The 17,541-nt window shown below is 34.0% G+C and overlaps 1 protein-coding gene across 1 annotated transcript in view; it reads right to left on the reverse strand.

Moving 5' to 3' along the window:
• LOC149071777 (zwei Ig domain protein zig-8-like) overlaps positions 1–17,541 on the reverse strand; it is a 233,021-nt gene that overhangs the window by 106,754 nt on the left and 108,726 nt on the right. The window lies entirely within an intron of this gene.

A 17,541-nucleotide genomic window follows, 5' to 3' on the forward strand; every position in this document is an offset into this window, starting at 1 on the left:
AAAATTCAATAAAAAGCGCCATTTTTTCACCTGGTGGTCAAAAATTGAGATTTTATTTTTATTTTTTCATAAATCTCCCATGGTATCGTCAAGATATCTTAAAAATGTTTCTGTATTCACATAAGCAGGTTTTGAGGGAAAAAAAATTCACAGTACGAAAGTATTGAATAATAGCCACCCTTTGCATTACTGAATTACACATATACCTTTTCCCATTTGCCTAATTATTTATCAATGATCAGTAAAATAAGTTTATATAACTTTTGCACGAACTTAGCCTACGTTTTGTTTATTTTGAAAGTATATGAATTTGTGTGTGTCGGTACAGCAACGTTTTTCACCCTTATTGATACAATGAACGCCCTTTAGTGAAGGTCAATTTCCACACTGCCTCCCCATGAAACCCAAAATGTGTTGCTTTTTTATAATTTGGGTGTCATAAAAAATTGAAGCAAGTATTAAATTACAATTTCACAATACTAAATGTTTTTCATCCAACAATAGTAAATGTATAGCCGGTATATAGGAGCGGGTTTTGTTACTAAAGGTTATTTTTTTGGTGGTGGTTAGGAAATGATTATTTACGCAACTCTCTGGCCTATCCCGCATTTTCTGTTATTCCTCCCGCCACATTAGGTCGGATATAGTCTTCTGTACTTATAAAAAATCCATTTATGACATGATGGAATCATTTTTTCATACTTGATTCAACGCTATCTGCAGCACCTCAATGCATAGTTGAATAATTTGTCAGTAGCCTACACTACTTCACATTTTACAATCCTATATGCAACAGCCAACTGGAAAAAAAGTCTGAAAAATAAACGACGTGAATATAACTATATCGGGTACAATTTGCTGTAGGATTCCCCCCCACCCCCATTTTTTCCCTTGTTTTCAATCACACAGAAAGTAGGTAGTGATATATTTGGAAAGTAATATTATGTACATATTACTTCTCAATGCATTTGCAATCGGACCACAAACGAACGCATACACCTCTTAATGGATAAACTCCGTCGGCACTGAAGTTCCTCACTTAAAACGATAGGTTATGTTTGGCAGTTGGTAATGTTATTAACTTTCCCCATTTAGATTAAATATTACGCTTTACACGCGTGAACTGTTAATACACCTAAACCACTATACACGATGTTTTATTGAAAGTAACATATTTTTCATTAATTTCATAATTTTTAAAGTTAAAATTTAAAAAAATAATAATTAGAGTAGTTACTGGCCTTCAAGTTTTCTTCAATACATGCATATAATAATTTATTTCTTTTTTCTTTTGAGTCAATAAAAAGCGCTATCTTTCAAAATGAAAGGTAAGAAATTTAAGTATTGTGATCATAGTAATGAAATATAATTTTCATAACAATTTCTTATGTCTGATTCATTGAACATTGAAGGAGCTTTATTAATATCAATTCTTCATCAGTTTTCCGAATACTAACCACGTATACACATATACTAAAGTTGTAAAATGAATTGTTTCCGGCCTAATCGAATGTCCCGCTTAATCGGATATTATGTGGTGGAACCGTTGATATTCGATCCGACTGTATTAAATATGCGATTTTTAAGGCTTGGTACGCTTCCCTAACATCCTGTGTAAGTAGTTCAATTCGAAATAAATTTAAATATAGAAAAAAAAAATTCTGCTTTCTACACGTGTCAGTAACTATGATAAAATAACATATTAGTTCGAAAAAAAGATCATATGCACTGTAGGGTTATATAATCCCAATTTTCCTGTTTTGACTTTTACCAGCATTTGAATGGGCGCGCGCAATTCCAAGCGAATCTGTGATTAAATAATTTCATAATCAATTTGTTATTAATTGCAATCCTCTCACGAAAGAAATTTATTTAAAAGAAATCTGGGGGAGAATGACACTCACACACACACACACACACACTCTCTCTCTCTCTCTCTCTCTCTCTCTCTCTCTCTCTCTCTCTCTCTCTCTCTCTCTCTCTCTCTCTCTCTCTCTCTTTGTAATTAGAACATGTAATTGTGTAATTAAAGGTTTCTTTTTTTTTTCTTTTCATATATGATCGATTGATGTTTTTAAATGAGAAAATAAATCACTACGCGCGCAAATTTTTTACGAAAAAATTGTTTTTCTTTTAATATAAGGCCGGGATTCTTACTTCTAAAAGTTCTTTTATAAAATTTGAAAAATTCAACCAGTGAGATTATGGGTTGCATTTGCTCGAATGTAACCTATGAGCTTTATTGGCTGGATTAGGAATTTGATCAAACTTTTACAGTGTATTTATATTAATATGCATAGTCACCAATCACCTCTGTAAGTTTGATAATTTCCACTGCATTTATCATATTCACCGGTGATTACGCATAATTTCCAAATCAATGGTAAGCTGGATAAATTTGGGAAAATCATATATCACTTCAATTTAATCACTTATAGACAGTTATGCGGGTGCATGATGCGTGCATGTATTTTTCACGGCAAACCAATACGTGCTCGGATTATGTATAATCAGTGGTAAATATAAAAATCTCACAATATATACATATAAAATGTATCAAACGTATCAAAATGGTCGATGATTATGCAAAATCTCCGGATTTATCACATTTCTCGTAAGGTATGCAAGAGCATATGTAATTGTTGTTCATAGAAATTCCTCAATCAATACAAGCGACTATAAAATGTTCTTATAATGCGTAGGATTTAACACTGCGAGACTTCAGCCGTATAATAAATAAACGTTTTTCCATTTTTGATTTTTGTTACATTTATGCAACGATTTGTTCAAAATTTTGTTTCATTTAATTTTCATACAAATATTTGCATGAAATTAACAGTTTTGAAAATTAAAAGGTCCCATGAGCGTCATGCTATTTTTCAAGTTTTTTACAAGGAAATTTTACGTTTTTATGACTTTCCAAAAATTTAATTTTTAGAAATTTTATCTTGATTTTCTATCTAAAGAGTTCTTAATTTAAAAACAGAAAAATAATTTCTTTTCTTGATTTCTCTTTTGCCACATGGCACACGATGTCTCCAAATATCATAATTGGGAATTATTTCAATTAAATTACGTTGATTAATTTATACTAATTATAAGTAAATTATGGAGAAAAACGTGTTAAATTAGTGTCCACTTCTTTAAACTTCTAAAATATATTTAACTATACATTTATCTTTCTTTTTTAATTGTGCAATTCGCGGTCATGAATTGGAGGGAGGTGGCCAAAAATATTATACATATAGTTCATTCGGGTAATATGGAATCGTCGGGTAATGTGGAATACCAGATCTTCCCTGCCTTCAAGTATAGCTTTCAAGTGTAATAGTGACGAAAACTTTAAAATGTCCCCTTTGATGGCATTTGAAGTGAGTGTCGATGTCGCTCGGTTATGACCATCTTCACAGCTTCCATAGAAAAATATTACTTTTTCCACTTCCAGAAATTTATAATGAAATATCTCGAGTTTTCAAATGTATTTATCAACTGATTTTGAAAGTAAGCATCATAAGTGATTGCCTGACTTGGAAAGAATATCTCTTTCAGATGGAAAGTTTAGTATATGGTAGAACAGAAAAGATGCGTAGCAATAAAATGTGTGTCCTGTTCTTTGTTGGCCCACCTCCACTATTTAGAAGACTGTGTTTGTGAGATTTGTAAACACACACACACACACACACACACACACACACACACACACACACACACACACACACACACATACACACACACGCACGCACACACTAAATTATCAACTATAAAATCAAACGATCAAATTTTTATTTTTATTATCATAAAAATTAATTAATTATTAATAACTAATTAAGTCTTGTTTTTGATCATTTCAGATTATTTTTCTACATTTTTCTCCCCCACTCCATTCACAACATTACCATAAGGAAATGAATTTTTTTCTTAGTTATAATATTTATTTTTAAATACGATATACACTTGTCAATGTAAAGACAAGAAATAAAATTTTATATAAATGCAAGTTTTAGGTGTCTGCACTATGTTTCAAAATGGAATAATCCAAAAATAATAGTAATATTCCATATTACCCGAATGTACTATATTCAAAACTCATAAACACTGTTCTCACCCAAGTATTATTAGATTAGCTACTCAAGTATGATAATTAAGTTTTTTATTTTTTCTATTCTTGTTTTAGACTTGACATTTCAAGTAAAATATAACATTAGATGTAACACCACATGCGCATTCAATGTCAAAAATGCAAATTCCTCGGAAACCATTGAATTTACTAAGAATATAAATGGAGACAGACCGAAATCGTAATTTAAGAAAGAAAATAAAAAAAATAATTTCAGTTGAATCCTATGACAGAATAAAAGAAAATTAGCAATGCGATAAAAGAACTGAATACACCAGAGAAAGAGAGTTTCGTGGTTTCCTAAGAAAAGCTCAAAAAGAATTAAATTTTTTACTCATCTGCATTTTTCAAGATTTACTTTATTCTTTTTAGAACATTCTTATTTCTTCCCTTTTTTTTTTTCTGCTGAATACTCAAACATGAGAAATGTAAGAAAAAAAAATTACTTTTTTCCTTCCTGAAAGAAAGTGTTACTCTAAGAACTTAATCTTTAGTACAAAGCTGGCCACCTGAGATTCAGAAACACAGAAAAGTTCCGCGAAAAGAAAATAAAGCGTTTCCGCAATTGCTCAATTCGACGAAAATAAGCCCTAAGATAGAGAAAAAAAGTATATGGAATTTAAAAGAAAAACTGGAATTTCATTATTTCATTTTTGAGAAAAATATTAAGACTCGGCTCAACACATATAAGCACGAAGTTTAAATAATTAAAAAAAAAAAATTCTAACGCTTTAAAATAAAGTTATGATGGCCAGATATTCCAATTAAAAGCGACTGCGATGCAATGGAAATATTTCCCATAATGTTTTTTGAGCTCATGAAATATGGATGAAATTTTGAATATATTATAGATGGATTTTATACTACGGTATGAATTCAAATAATTTGAGATAGAATTCGATGTAACTCTTATTAAACTGTTAATACTTTGAAATATTTCCTTTTAATAACGTTCAAAAAAGAAAATGGTTAAATTTGAAGTTAAATTTGAATATCAAAGGCATATATTAACGTGCATGGTTTTTGCTTCCACAGACGCGCAGTCCACTGTAATGTCATAGCTCAGAGGTGAAAATATGGTAATATGACAAGCTCTCTACATGGATGACTGATGCGTAACATAATCTTAGTCAGATTTTCTTTTATCCATCTCGAATGATTTTGAAATTATTATTTAATTTTCAAATTTTATTGATTCTCGGAATTCCTATATTTTTCTCAATGTGGATAACACAATAACTCATATAATAGTTTACAGAGAGAGAGAATTTAAGTTTCATTATAAACCTATATATGGTTTCCCAGTATACGGTTCTCTTGGATGCCGACCGAGACAAAGAGAGTGCTCTACTAACAAACAGGGAAAGAATCCAAAGGTGTCGTCTTCAAATACATTTAAAAATTGAGTACAATCTCATCTCCCAGAAACACATGTAAACAAAAAGTTAGAGGTGGAATGCAATTACTAAAGCTTCAAAAAATCGTTAAAAAAGATAAAAGTCGGCTACTCATCGCCTCTTGCGATTCTTAGCGATATCTATAAAAAACGTCTTTTAACTTTCTTTCCTCCAACTCGAGTATTATCATTTTTTCCTGTCTCTTTCTTTGTCTGTGCTTTTCTTGATCCTGTATTGTTAGAATAACGTCACTCTAACACTCTAGGGTTGCGAGATTTTTCAAATTCAATCTTGCCCTCTATTGGCGTTTAAAAAATATTAGTATTTGCGTTCTCTTTCAATGACCCATAATAATGTCGACGGATTTTTATTATTATTTTTGTGCACATTCGAATGAGTAAAATCAGTGGTGATTTTTTAAACTTTTTGAAGACGTCACCTTGGGACCCTTTTCTTGTAAGCTATATTGACAGATAGAATATTTCTCCTTTAGAGCATCAGAGGGGCACGTTCTTTCTTTCTTTCAAACCGAACACAAATCAGGTCTACGTTTTGGAATATTCAAGAAAGAAATGGAATATTATTTTGCTGCCATCTGCTTTCAAAATTTGAAAGTATAGATGGTAAATGCTTGAGTCTTCGTGCCATGTAAGTATCATGTTGAAGATCTGTCTGTTCTCTGCGATAGAGTTTTTAAAATGGGAGATAGGCTCGTATTCTTGCCATTTCGTGACGATTAACTGCAATTTAATTATTTTTATTCATTAGTCTGGTGTTCGTATCTTCTTTGCCTCATAGTGCGACATTTTCTCCTATCTGCAACTTTGGGAACTACATTTTTTTGTGGGATTTTCTCGACGTAAATGTCTTAAATCATCTGAAGATACTGGATGCTTTCGCAAACAGTTGCATGACGAAGTGCTTCAAATGTTCATAATTATATCGGGAAATATTCGTAATATATTAGTGTTTTGATGTCGGTGGGTCTGATAGATATTCATGAGACAAATACAATAGTACCACTTTGGTTTTATACCTGTTCCGATCTGGGAATCAGTCCCACGGGCCACTTCGCGTAAAGAAATTCTTTTACGCTGAAGGTCGAGAAATTCTCAACTGAAATAAAAGCCAATGGAATTGTCTGTTTAAAATTCCAAAGACAAATCCGATGATTCTATTCGGATGTTAGTACGGTCTGCGGGCTCGTGGCCCGCATTCGTAACGGAATTGTTTTCCGCTATATCTCAGGAAGTTGACAATGCAAACAAAAGCCAATGGTATGGGGGTGATAAGAAATACCATGTATTACCAGGCTCTATCACTTGCGTGGTTTTAGCGCATTGCCCCGAAGGGCGTGGTCGTACTGGGAATGGTAGATACTGCTGATAGATATTACTAGGTCAAATCCGATGGTGCTTTTCTGAATTTCATGCCTTTTGAAGTCTAGGTACAAGGCTCGCGGCCCGCATTAGCAACGAAATTGCTTTGCACTATATTTTGAGGGGTTCGCAACGAACATTTGCGACAAAGGTATCGTCTGTTAGATATTTCAAAGGCAAATCCGATGATATTGATTTCACTAAATTGACACCTAACACGCGATTTGAATCACAAAGAACGTATTCACGTCAGTTCAATTGTATTCACCCTGTATATATACGTTATTGTAAAACGTGATCTCTCCAATTAAGTGTAATCAAGAACTTGTGGCTCAGTTTCGCTGACTTTCAATCATGTATATAGTTCCATTTATAAATTATTTTTTTTCGACATGAAACGTATTGTCATTACTGAAGAAAACGCGAGAAACCCAGACCCTTTAAGAACTTCAGCCCTGGGCATCTCCGGCAAAACCAAAATTTATTGATACGTCAAAGATTATATATAGTGCATCGTAATTAAAATTAAGTAAATCTAAGAATCAAATGAATCAAGTGAAAGTCAAAGTGTGTGTGCCATAGGCACCGATAATAAGCAATTATAGAAATTTGTATAAAATGATATTGCAAAAGGCGCAATCAGTAGTTTAATCGATAAAAGGATTGTATGACAGAGAAGGGCGGAGCACCCCCGTTCCACTCGAAAAGTTCAATCCACACAGTCTAATTTACACTTTTGCACTGTTTAAGATTTTGAAAATTTCTCTCCTCTACGGTCCTGTTGACAATACTGAAATTGATGCTTTCATTGGTTTTTCATTCTTCGAGATTCTTCCTAAGGATTATTTCATTTCCATTTTTCATAAGGTCATTGTGTGCCACGTTGTATTTATTATTCAAATAATATAAAGAGATATCCAAGATATATTAATCATGCTTTCATTCCTATGTAAATGCATCGAATTAGAATCAAACGAGTACGAATAACGAAAAATAAATAATAATTTAATTGAAGAAATATGACTCTTTCAACATTATACCCTCTAAAGTTATTTTCGCTACAAGGATTCATTTTCGAGGAAAAAAAATCTCGATCTTGAAATTAAACCTTTGATAATGATAGTTATGGAATAAGAAAGAATCGGGTTTTACATTAAGATAATTTGAAAATGATGAAAGATGAGGAAGAAAATTTCGTTATTAAGATACGCATTGTGTAATTATATCTCATCTTAATTTTAAATGAAGTGCTTTCCCCTAATATCCTTATGAATTGAAGAATTGTATGCAACACAAACTTTTTTTCTCCCGTGAGTATCAATTTTAATATAGGAAATGAACACGATTGAAATTTTTAATTAGAAACAATTTCAGAAAATTAAATACGTGTCGTGCATGAAAATCGAGATATACATAATTTGAATAAATTTAAAATTTCTAATGAATACGTGAAAGTTGTTAATATTTTATTATGGTATGAAAGATAGATTATTAGACTTTAATCATTGTGAAGAAATTTAACATGATTAGAAACTTTCGAATATGATAATAGTATTTATAATTTCCGTAGGTATCGTATGTAATTTTCATGTTTGTCATGAAAGAGAAATCTGATATTGAACACTTCGTTTGTCAAAAAAAAGAAAAGAAAAAAAAACACATTGGCCAGCACTTTAAGATATGAATAACACTATATATTTAACACTATATATTTAACACTATATATTTAACACTATATATTTAACACTATATATTTAACACTATATATTTAACACTATGCACTAACCGCATATGATGACAAAAAATCCTGAAATGGACTTTTTTTGAAATGGAAAAAATATGGATGAGAAAATTGTATTAGAAACTCCATTGTCACATTCTAAAACATTACGATTCTATAAGCAGAATAATTAAAAATATACTGTGTATATTTTCCATCGAGAATTAAGCATGGAAATTGTTCAAATTTTTATAAATACGGCTTTTTATTTCGAATATCAGAATAAAAACTAAACCAATATATTTCAGTAGAGTCACCTTTGCGCGGAGTGCGACGTGCGGTCGCACCGCGCCTGTCGCACTTACGGTGGTAGATGTGGAAAAATATGTATAAAATAGATTTGTTTTGCAAACATGGTGTCTGAGCAAAATATGACATTCTGGAATGTCATTAATTTCTGGCTTTCATTAATTCTGAATTTGCACGAATTCTAGAATTGCATCAGTTCTGATAATTATTTCTTTCATTGATTCTGGAATTATTTCTTTCTATAATTATAAAGTTGCACGAATTCTGGTATCATTTATTTTATTATTTTTGTTAGTTTTAATTCACCAATGCTTTAAATTTCCATTTGGTCTCGTTCGTTACATGAAAATTTCCTTAATTTTTGAAATTAAATTTTTTTCAGCACTTAATATTCGTTACTTCTTGTGTATTTTTTATTTGCATTGCACACTTTTCAAGGGCCGTTCTATACTGAATTTATACGATGAAAAAAAAAGATAATTGCCCCGAGCCCCAGGGATAGAGCCCTTACAGATCCAACCGTGTAGGGGATGCATGGATGCAGGACCGTCTTAAGAGCACCCTACGCATATGGGCCAAGTAATTTTTCTGAGGTTCTAAAATGCAAATCTGCATGCATACCCCTTCAAAAATTGCAACTACATCTCATTTTTGTCCGTCCTGGCCGTGCGTTAAGACGCCACTGCGTGGATGAGAAATACAAATCTTCAGAAACTTCGAAGTTGGAACTGGAAAAATATCTCCCCGGTTTGCTTTGTCCCAATTTATCTTTAGGGTTATACTATTTTTCTCTAGTTTTAAATACGCCAAGTATAGGTGTACTTCCGGTGAATTTGGCAGGGTTTTGAAATGACGTCACCGATCTTTAAAGCGTTATAACCCATTAACTATGGGTCAGATCAAAACACTGAAAACACTTTTCTATATTAGTTTTTCAAAAGTAATCACGTTGTGCAATTACTGGGAGGTCGATCGCGTTACCACCCTGTATATATAAAATCATGGCAAAGGGACCCCGTTGTTATACAGTAGCGTCTGGTGAAGACGGCCTTGGATTTCCAGGAGTTGCTTTGCCTTGTTTTAAATGGAAAACAAAAATTATTTGAAGACTTGCTGCATGTCGCGTCATTTTTCTCCTCCACGAGATTATACAGGAACAGGTGTAACACTCCGTTTAACGACCAAGAGACTTACACTTTTTCCCATCAGGCAAAAATTACTGACTTTGTAGCATCGTTAGCGAAAATAACAGAGCGCGTGGACATGAAAAAAAAAAAAAAAATTAAGGGTTGAAGGGAGAGAGAGAGTAAAAAAAAACATTTTCAGATATTAAAAAGAAACAACAACAAAACCCTGAAAATATAAAAATGTTATACTTTGATAACTTCGAACGTTTTGCCCGTGAGAAAAATGCTTCCTTAACGAGCGAGAAGTAGGTAAGCCAAAAAATTACAGTGTTTTCTCTTCGAACGACAAGAATATGGATGTATGAGGTATTATAGGGAAAAAAAAACAATTTTTTTTGGGGGAGAAAAATGCAGGTATGTACTTAAATAGTATGAGTAAGAAGAAAAAAATGGTTTATGTACTCTCTCTCTCTCATCTAAAAAGAAAAAAAAGGAGGCAAAAAAAAATATTTTTTGGCATGAAACGCCACAGGCATCACTTATAAGGAACTAAAGTTTTGTGTGTGTGTGTCTTGGACACTTTTTCTGGGTTTTCTTTTCCGGAAGATGGTGGCGACCAAGAACATAGTTTTTGATTTGTTACTGTACATATTTTTTTCCTCCAATACATAACTTTTTTTTTTTGGTAACTCGTTTACCGATTCCTTGCCAATCCAACTGATCTGGAGGAGGCTTTATTCTCTTAGGCGCCCGGAAAAAAAGAGAACATAGATATATACAAATACATATAAAAAGAATGGGTATCTTTATTATGTTTCTTTTTGGCTTCAAGTTCCAAAGATGTTTATTTCTTCTATTTCCGTCATTTATAAAGACTATTTATGATCTTTTCAATGTAACGAACACTGCAAGTATAGGATGGTTGCGCAATCTTTTGGATAGTCATAGGTTTTACAATGAAATTAATGGCAATTTTTATTACGACGGATTCAGTGGAACTGCAGTATTTTACTTCCTTTACGGTTTTAAGGTACAGACACTCTGTCTTCCGACGTCGGAAGGTCGCGATATATGTTTCTTCCTTCTGGAGAGCGTTGCATACTCACATGCATATGCGAGAAAATTACTTGCGTTGATACTTTTGAAATGCAAATACAATGGCCACAACCGGCAAAATACCCAACGAGGTGACTGAAAAAAGATGTCCATAAAAACTACGGATATCAAATACAACTAAAGTACAGCAACCCAAAGTAAGAACAATTATAACATGAGCAGCGACCCCAAGCAACCCCGCTCCTGTCTGGCGAAAGTTCTGCTTTTTGACAATTGAGAAATTTTTCGCTGTTTCTAAAAATATATATCTCTTTGTCGGCTGTATATACACACATAACACACTTGAGGAAATATACGTGTCAACCCTGAGGAGTTTGAGTATAAAATAAAAATATGCATTTGCAAATTCATGCCTGTGATGGCAGGAAAATAACGTGGAATTTTTCCTCACCAATCTATGCTACTTTCATATAGATTCTACTTCATATCAATCACTTTATATCAATTCTACTTTACCGCATACCGAATCCGGGCATATATCGCCATACGACGATTTAAAACCAGTGGCGATTTGTGGGAAATGAAGGTGGTATCTATCGGTGATAACTCCACCACACGGGCGCATATAAATATGCGGGTGTCCATTATGGATAATGAAATGCTATCCAGTACTGGATATACCTACAATAGATACTGTCCCTTGTCGAAACACTCGATTGAAGGTGTATCAGTGGTTATCAACTCATGGTCCATCCTATCCATCCGGTTCAAAAATTAACAAACTATCACCCCCTCCCCCGACATCTGTGTTACTCCAGTTTGAACGCATCCAGAAAGTCAAGTCTGTCCTCAATGCTCATGCCTCGTGTACCGATAAGACTAGATACATCCCGCCTTACATCTTTTGCAGCTTAAGCGCCGTGCACCAACAAATTCACCGAGGACGCTTGGGTGTCATGAATAGTCACCGGTAAAATTAATAAATTTGAGGCTATTTATTAAACCTTCCGAAAATGTTCGGCGATTATGAGAGAGAGAGAGAATAATAACCCCGGTTATTAGGCAGAATATAATCCGATTCATCACATTTAACGTAACATATTTTCAGCAAAAGGATCATCACTCCAAGTTCTGCAATGTTTATGCTCGTGAGAAATATCAGTTTAAGCACATAGATATTACTCTGCCTACCCTTGTGGTATACGCGATCAATAATGGTTGATATGGAATCAAATAATGAAATATCGGAAAATCATTTCCTTCAACCATGTCCTTCAATCTTTTATATCCAGTTAGCTATCGAGAAATAGTAATTAGTACTGCAAAGTAAACAGTCTCACTAATTTATCACATTCGCTACTTCGACACATCATCTCTCCGTAAAAGCAATATTTTTCTAATTACAATCAAACCAATTACCGTTGCCATAAATGTCTTCCTAGGACATCACAAATTGTATTTTTAAGTGAAATTACTCATTTTCACGCTGTATCCACACTCACGCTTGTATTATGTATGATAACGATGCAATATATCGGTCGATTCAAAGCAACTACTGTCGAAACGGATATCATGCAAGTATAAAGAAAACAAATATCCCCTGATATATATTTAAACTTTTCGATGAGGGTTTTGTGCTGAAGAACATTCATCCTGAAATGAAGGTTCTGCTGTGGAAACTAATCGTGTGGAAATGGACGTACATTTGTGTTGATGATACTGGAGTGTTGCAGTGCGTGGGTAAAAGTACAGAGTGGATCGCATTCACTTTTCCTCTCTCTCTCTCTTCCATGCGGCAATTTCCGAAACGAGATCTGAAAACTCGATAGTGGAAAAGGGCTTCTACGGAATGAGGTGCGCTATTTGTTCAAGAGGTTTTGAAAAGCGAAATTTGCTAGGTAATTCTTTTATTTCTTTTTTTCATTCTAAACCTCCGCCTTTTCTATATCTGCTAGCTCACGGAAAAATATGCGGATTTTCGACAGTCAAAGAGCAGGAGAGGGGGGGGGGGGGTATGGGAGGAAGAGATAGCCTTGTGTTCCCTTGAGTCCCGTTTCAGGTGTCTTTTTGATGAATAATGGTACTTATCTCTTTCATATATCATTTGCTTATTTCGAAAGATCGATAGACGTGAAAGATGGAGGAGGATCTATTGCTACTGGCAGGCTTCTCCGACCCCCTTCTTTCCCCTGGTGTAATGTTTCTGGTGCTCCTTCTTTCGCATGGGAGGACATCGCTGCCGATTAATTTTGCAAGATGCAATAAAATATTTTTTTTTGACATTCTCGGTATGTTTAAAGCTACGTAATGGAAGAACATATAACCGGAACAAAACGCAACTAAAGAGTGCTGGAATTCTCATTCGGGTTCAGATAGAAATCTGGGTGAATATATAAAATTCGAGATGAGTACTTATTCCCCACCTAAAAAATTTCACATTTGATATACATGCAGCACATCAATTCGAACTTATGTACAGAATGAGGAACGATCGTTCCTGCATTTTGTGCCGTGGTGAACCAAGAAAGAAAAGTCATCTGGTCTCCCCGGGATCCACCACTGTTCGAATTCAGGTCCACTTGCAAATCGTGTAAGGCCGCTACCACTGGAGACAAGACCCTGTCTTCATTATGTAACGCACATTGGCGTGAGACGCTGCCGTAGAGACATTAATAGCCTCCCTTAAAACTTTAGCAAACAGCCCCCGGGTGGAACGGTAGAGGGAGTAAGACGGTTTTTTTCTCATACGACGTGCGAAAGACTGGATACTAAGCGGAGATGAATGAAGTTCGGGAAAAACATTCACATACCTCTGCGGGGAATCGAACTATCGACCTCTAGTTGTCCGGCGAATGATATACCATAGAGCTACAGAGGGTTGACATTATCTTCCCTTAGAGTCTGGACGTACGCTAAATAGGACTGCACATAGACAGTCTCTTGACTGAACTGATAGCTCTTAACAACAATAGCCTCCAGATGGCGACGTATTGGGAGAAATGATGTCACTGTCCAATGGCATCGCTCCCACATACATTAGAAAAACAGTTCTTTTCCTGGTTATGATGCCGAGGTTGGGAAAATATGTCTCACTCTTTTCTCTACCCAGTATACTTAATACTCTAATGTTTAACGAAAACATTTCGCCTTCATTCAAACCATGTTTCTAAAATTTTTAATGTTCGAGGTACCTATGCGAGTTAAATTTAAAGCACATGCTGACACATACTTCTTGTCATGGTGAACAGTAAAGCACAAGCCATACTATATGTATTACTAAACTGTCAACAGCTGATAAAACATCATTTCTTACACTTAGTTATAAAATATTTTAGAATGCTAACGTCTTATCAAATGTAGGGTGATTCATATAGAACCTGCCCCACGAAATGAGGTGCATCACAAAAGATTTCATTCATATAATTATATGCTTGGTATACAATTGACCTTGGATTGTGCAGCTTACTGTACGTTCGAGCGCAATTCAGTGTGGTTAGAGCAGGGGGATGAAAGTGGGTGCCGTTTTCTTGAAGGTAAGTTGCCCCACGATATTTCATATTCTCAGTGAGGTGTTGAGTTGTTACTTTAGTTATTGTCTTGATAGTTATCCTCAAAATTTTGTAACATGTGAGCGCGAGGTTTATTTGTGTGGATTATTGTATATACCAATGTTTCAGGGACCCTTCGTTACTTATATGAGTTGTGAAGTAGGGTGTCCAATGTGCTTTAATGTTCTTACTTACTTTTTTTCAGGAAATCCCGCCCCCATAAAAATAGGCCAAAGCTTCTGAGGACCTTGGTGGTTTATGTATCCTTGAACACATAGCAAGGTATGTACAGCCACCTATTTGCGCCATTCGCAAATAATTCGACTACTACACTCACCAAAGCCATCAGATTAATATGCTTTAATTTTTTGATATTGCATGCATCAACTGCAGAATTATTACAGAATTTATTGAACCAGTTCTATGAAGAATCACACTGTATTTCCACAAAGCAATCGTATCAACAACGCATTATTTCATTTGTTAAATTGAAAACGCATTTTAAAAATAGGATATTCATTTATTAGTTTTTATTTGGAAATATGAAACACTTCGAATTAAAAAAAAGAAATAGCATGATTGATTTATTTAACATTATCCTTTTAATTATTATTAAGAAAATCGCAGAAAAACCACTCCTCACATTCATTGTTTTCATGATGAGTAAAATACTTCGAACACGAATCGAAACAATAGCGGAACTTAGATGTTTTCAGAATAATTCTCATTCTATATCGAAATAATGAAAATTATTCTTAGTGTTGAGAGGAAGGCAGTTTGAAATATAATACCAAGTCGTGAAAATCTGAAGTAGTCCAAGATGTTATTGAATTTTTAAGGTTTCTCGCGATAACGAGCTCAATTGGCACCACCTGGGGTGGCAAAGGTTGACTATGTTTTTCTTGCACGGCTTTGTGTGTAGATCAAGAATATATGCGATAGCAATGTCTAAGTGGTAGCTTCACATACATTCAAATCACATACATTACCGATATCATATAGATTACATTAAAGCTACAAGAAAAACACACATTGATAGCATGTACCACATTTATTGATACTTTTTAATAGTTTTTAGGGGAAAAAAAAATTATAATAAAAAAAACATGATTTTTTTCTCATGCAGCTACAACATTATACAAATACAACGCCACAACAGGCAAATTGCCCAACGAGGTGGCTGACTTAAGAACATCATGGATCCTTGAGCCATTTTTTGGAGGCCCTAACTACTACTGCTACACCCCCCCCCCCTCCGCGGAACCCCCAACGAATCGGTACATGCGGGAATGTGCGTGTACGTGTAGTGAAACCTGACGTGAAGTTTTTTTTGTTTCTCTGTAATGCTTGTTATGTGTAGTGCTGCCATCTGCCACCAGTTTCTCTAACTATGAGTGAAGTGTTATGATTGAATGATTTATCGTTGTAGGACTGTTACTCTCTGTGACGAGACGCATTTGCGCCTTGAAGTTGGGAACCACAGAAAACCAACTTCAGCCACCACCACTGTGGGGTTCGAACCCGGATCCTCACATCGCGAGTCTGTCACTATAACCACTCGACCACCACAGCGGTGTGACATTGCTATCACATACATTCTTGATCTAAGTTATAAAACTGAGCAAGAAAAACATATACAACATTTGCCACCCAAAAAGTAGTTGGCTGATGAACTAGAAGAAATATAGCAGAAAAAAAACAGTACGAGTCAATATCTATCCTAAGCTTTATCTGAAAAGCAAACAAGTTGAGAAGAAATTTCCAGAAATCTTTGAAAAACTAGATCCTTTTTCCTATTTTTAGAAGATAACGGACGATGCATAATACATAAACTTTTATGGTTGACGCTGAGAATCTATAAATATAAATATACGCGTATTCGGGAGGATTTCAAATAGTTTCCATTAATATCATGTTTCTTCCATTGACACATTCAAAGCGCACAAGGATTTACATTTATATTATAAGTCAAACTCTCTCAAAATGAAAAATTAATTTAATATAATTATACATATTTTTAAAGAATAATAAATTAATTTTCATCAGTGGAAAATAATTGTTTCGATTTTCGTATGGGATTTGAATATTTTAATTATTTTTTCCTAATGTTGTATAAATGGTTTTTCTTTTATATAATTTCTGTATTTCCACTTTATAATTGAACGCTCGCTAATGAATATTACATTCTTCATCTAATATGTCCATAATTAGATTCTGTGTAAATTGTAGTTAATTTTATGGTATGATTTGAAATTTTATTCGCAAAGATTGTAATGACAATTATTATTATTTTAATTATATTGGCATTCTTTGAAATAAATCTGGAAATTCTGAAAAGTATTCTTCTATTCCCAGTTTTATTGGCTTGAAGATGTTTCGCAGCAGAATAATTTCGATTCATTCAGTTGTTGTTTTCACTTGACACAATTGTAAATAGTTAGATATTTATTAAAGGTAAGAGGTCTCAGCAACTAATGCCCTCTATTTCATTTTAATGTTCTACATCTGATGATTCTGATAAGTATTAGAACTTACGCTTAATTCTTTTTAAACAACAATGAATTCTCCTCTTGCAATCACAATGTATTTCTTCCTAATAGAAACATATTATTAGCACTTAATGCTTCAATAATTGAGTAGGAGAATCAATTATTGTATTATTGGACTTGATGAAACTATTTGATGGTATTGATCACCATGGTGCCAAAGAATTATGTAGTCTTGATTTTTGAGGTAAAATGTCTATGCGGGATTTGCGCATTTATCCTGATCTAACTGTACATATGATATTAGACATACATACATACCTAAATATAAGTTAACGTGTTTCTTGAACATAGTTTTACAAAATATCATATATTTCTTTTGCTTTCTTCTACCATGCATAG

This window comes from Pholcus phalangioides, unplaced genomic scaffold, assembly GCF_987345545.1.
Source record: "Pholcus phalangioides strain wild (caught in Gottingen) unplaced genomic scaffold, Ppha-v1.0 ptg000018l_1, whole genome shotgun sequence".
NCBI lineage: Eukaryota > Metazoa > Arthropoda > Arachnida > Araneae > Pholcidae > Pholcus > Pholcus phalangioides.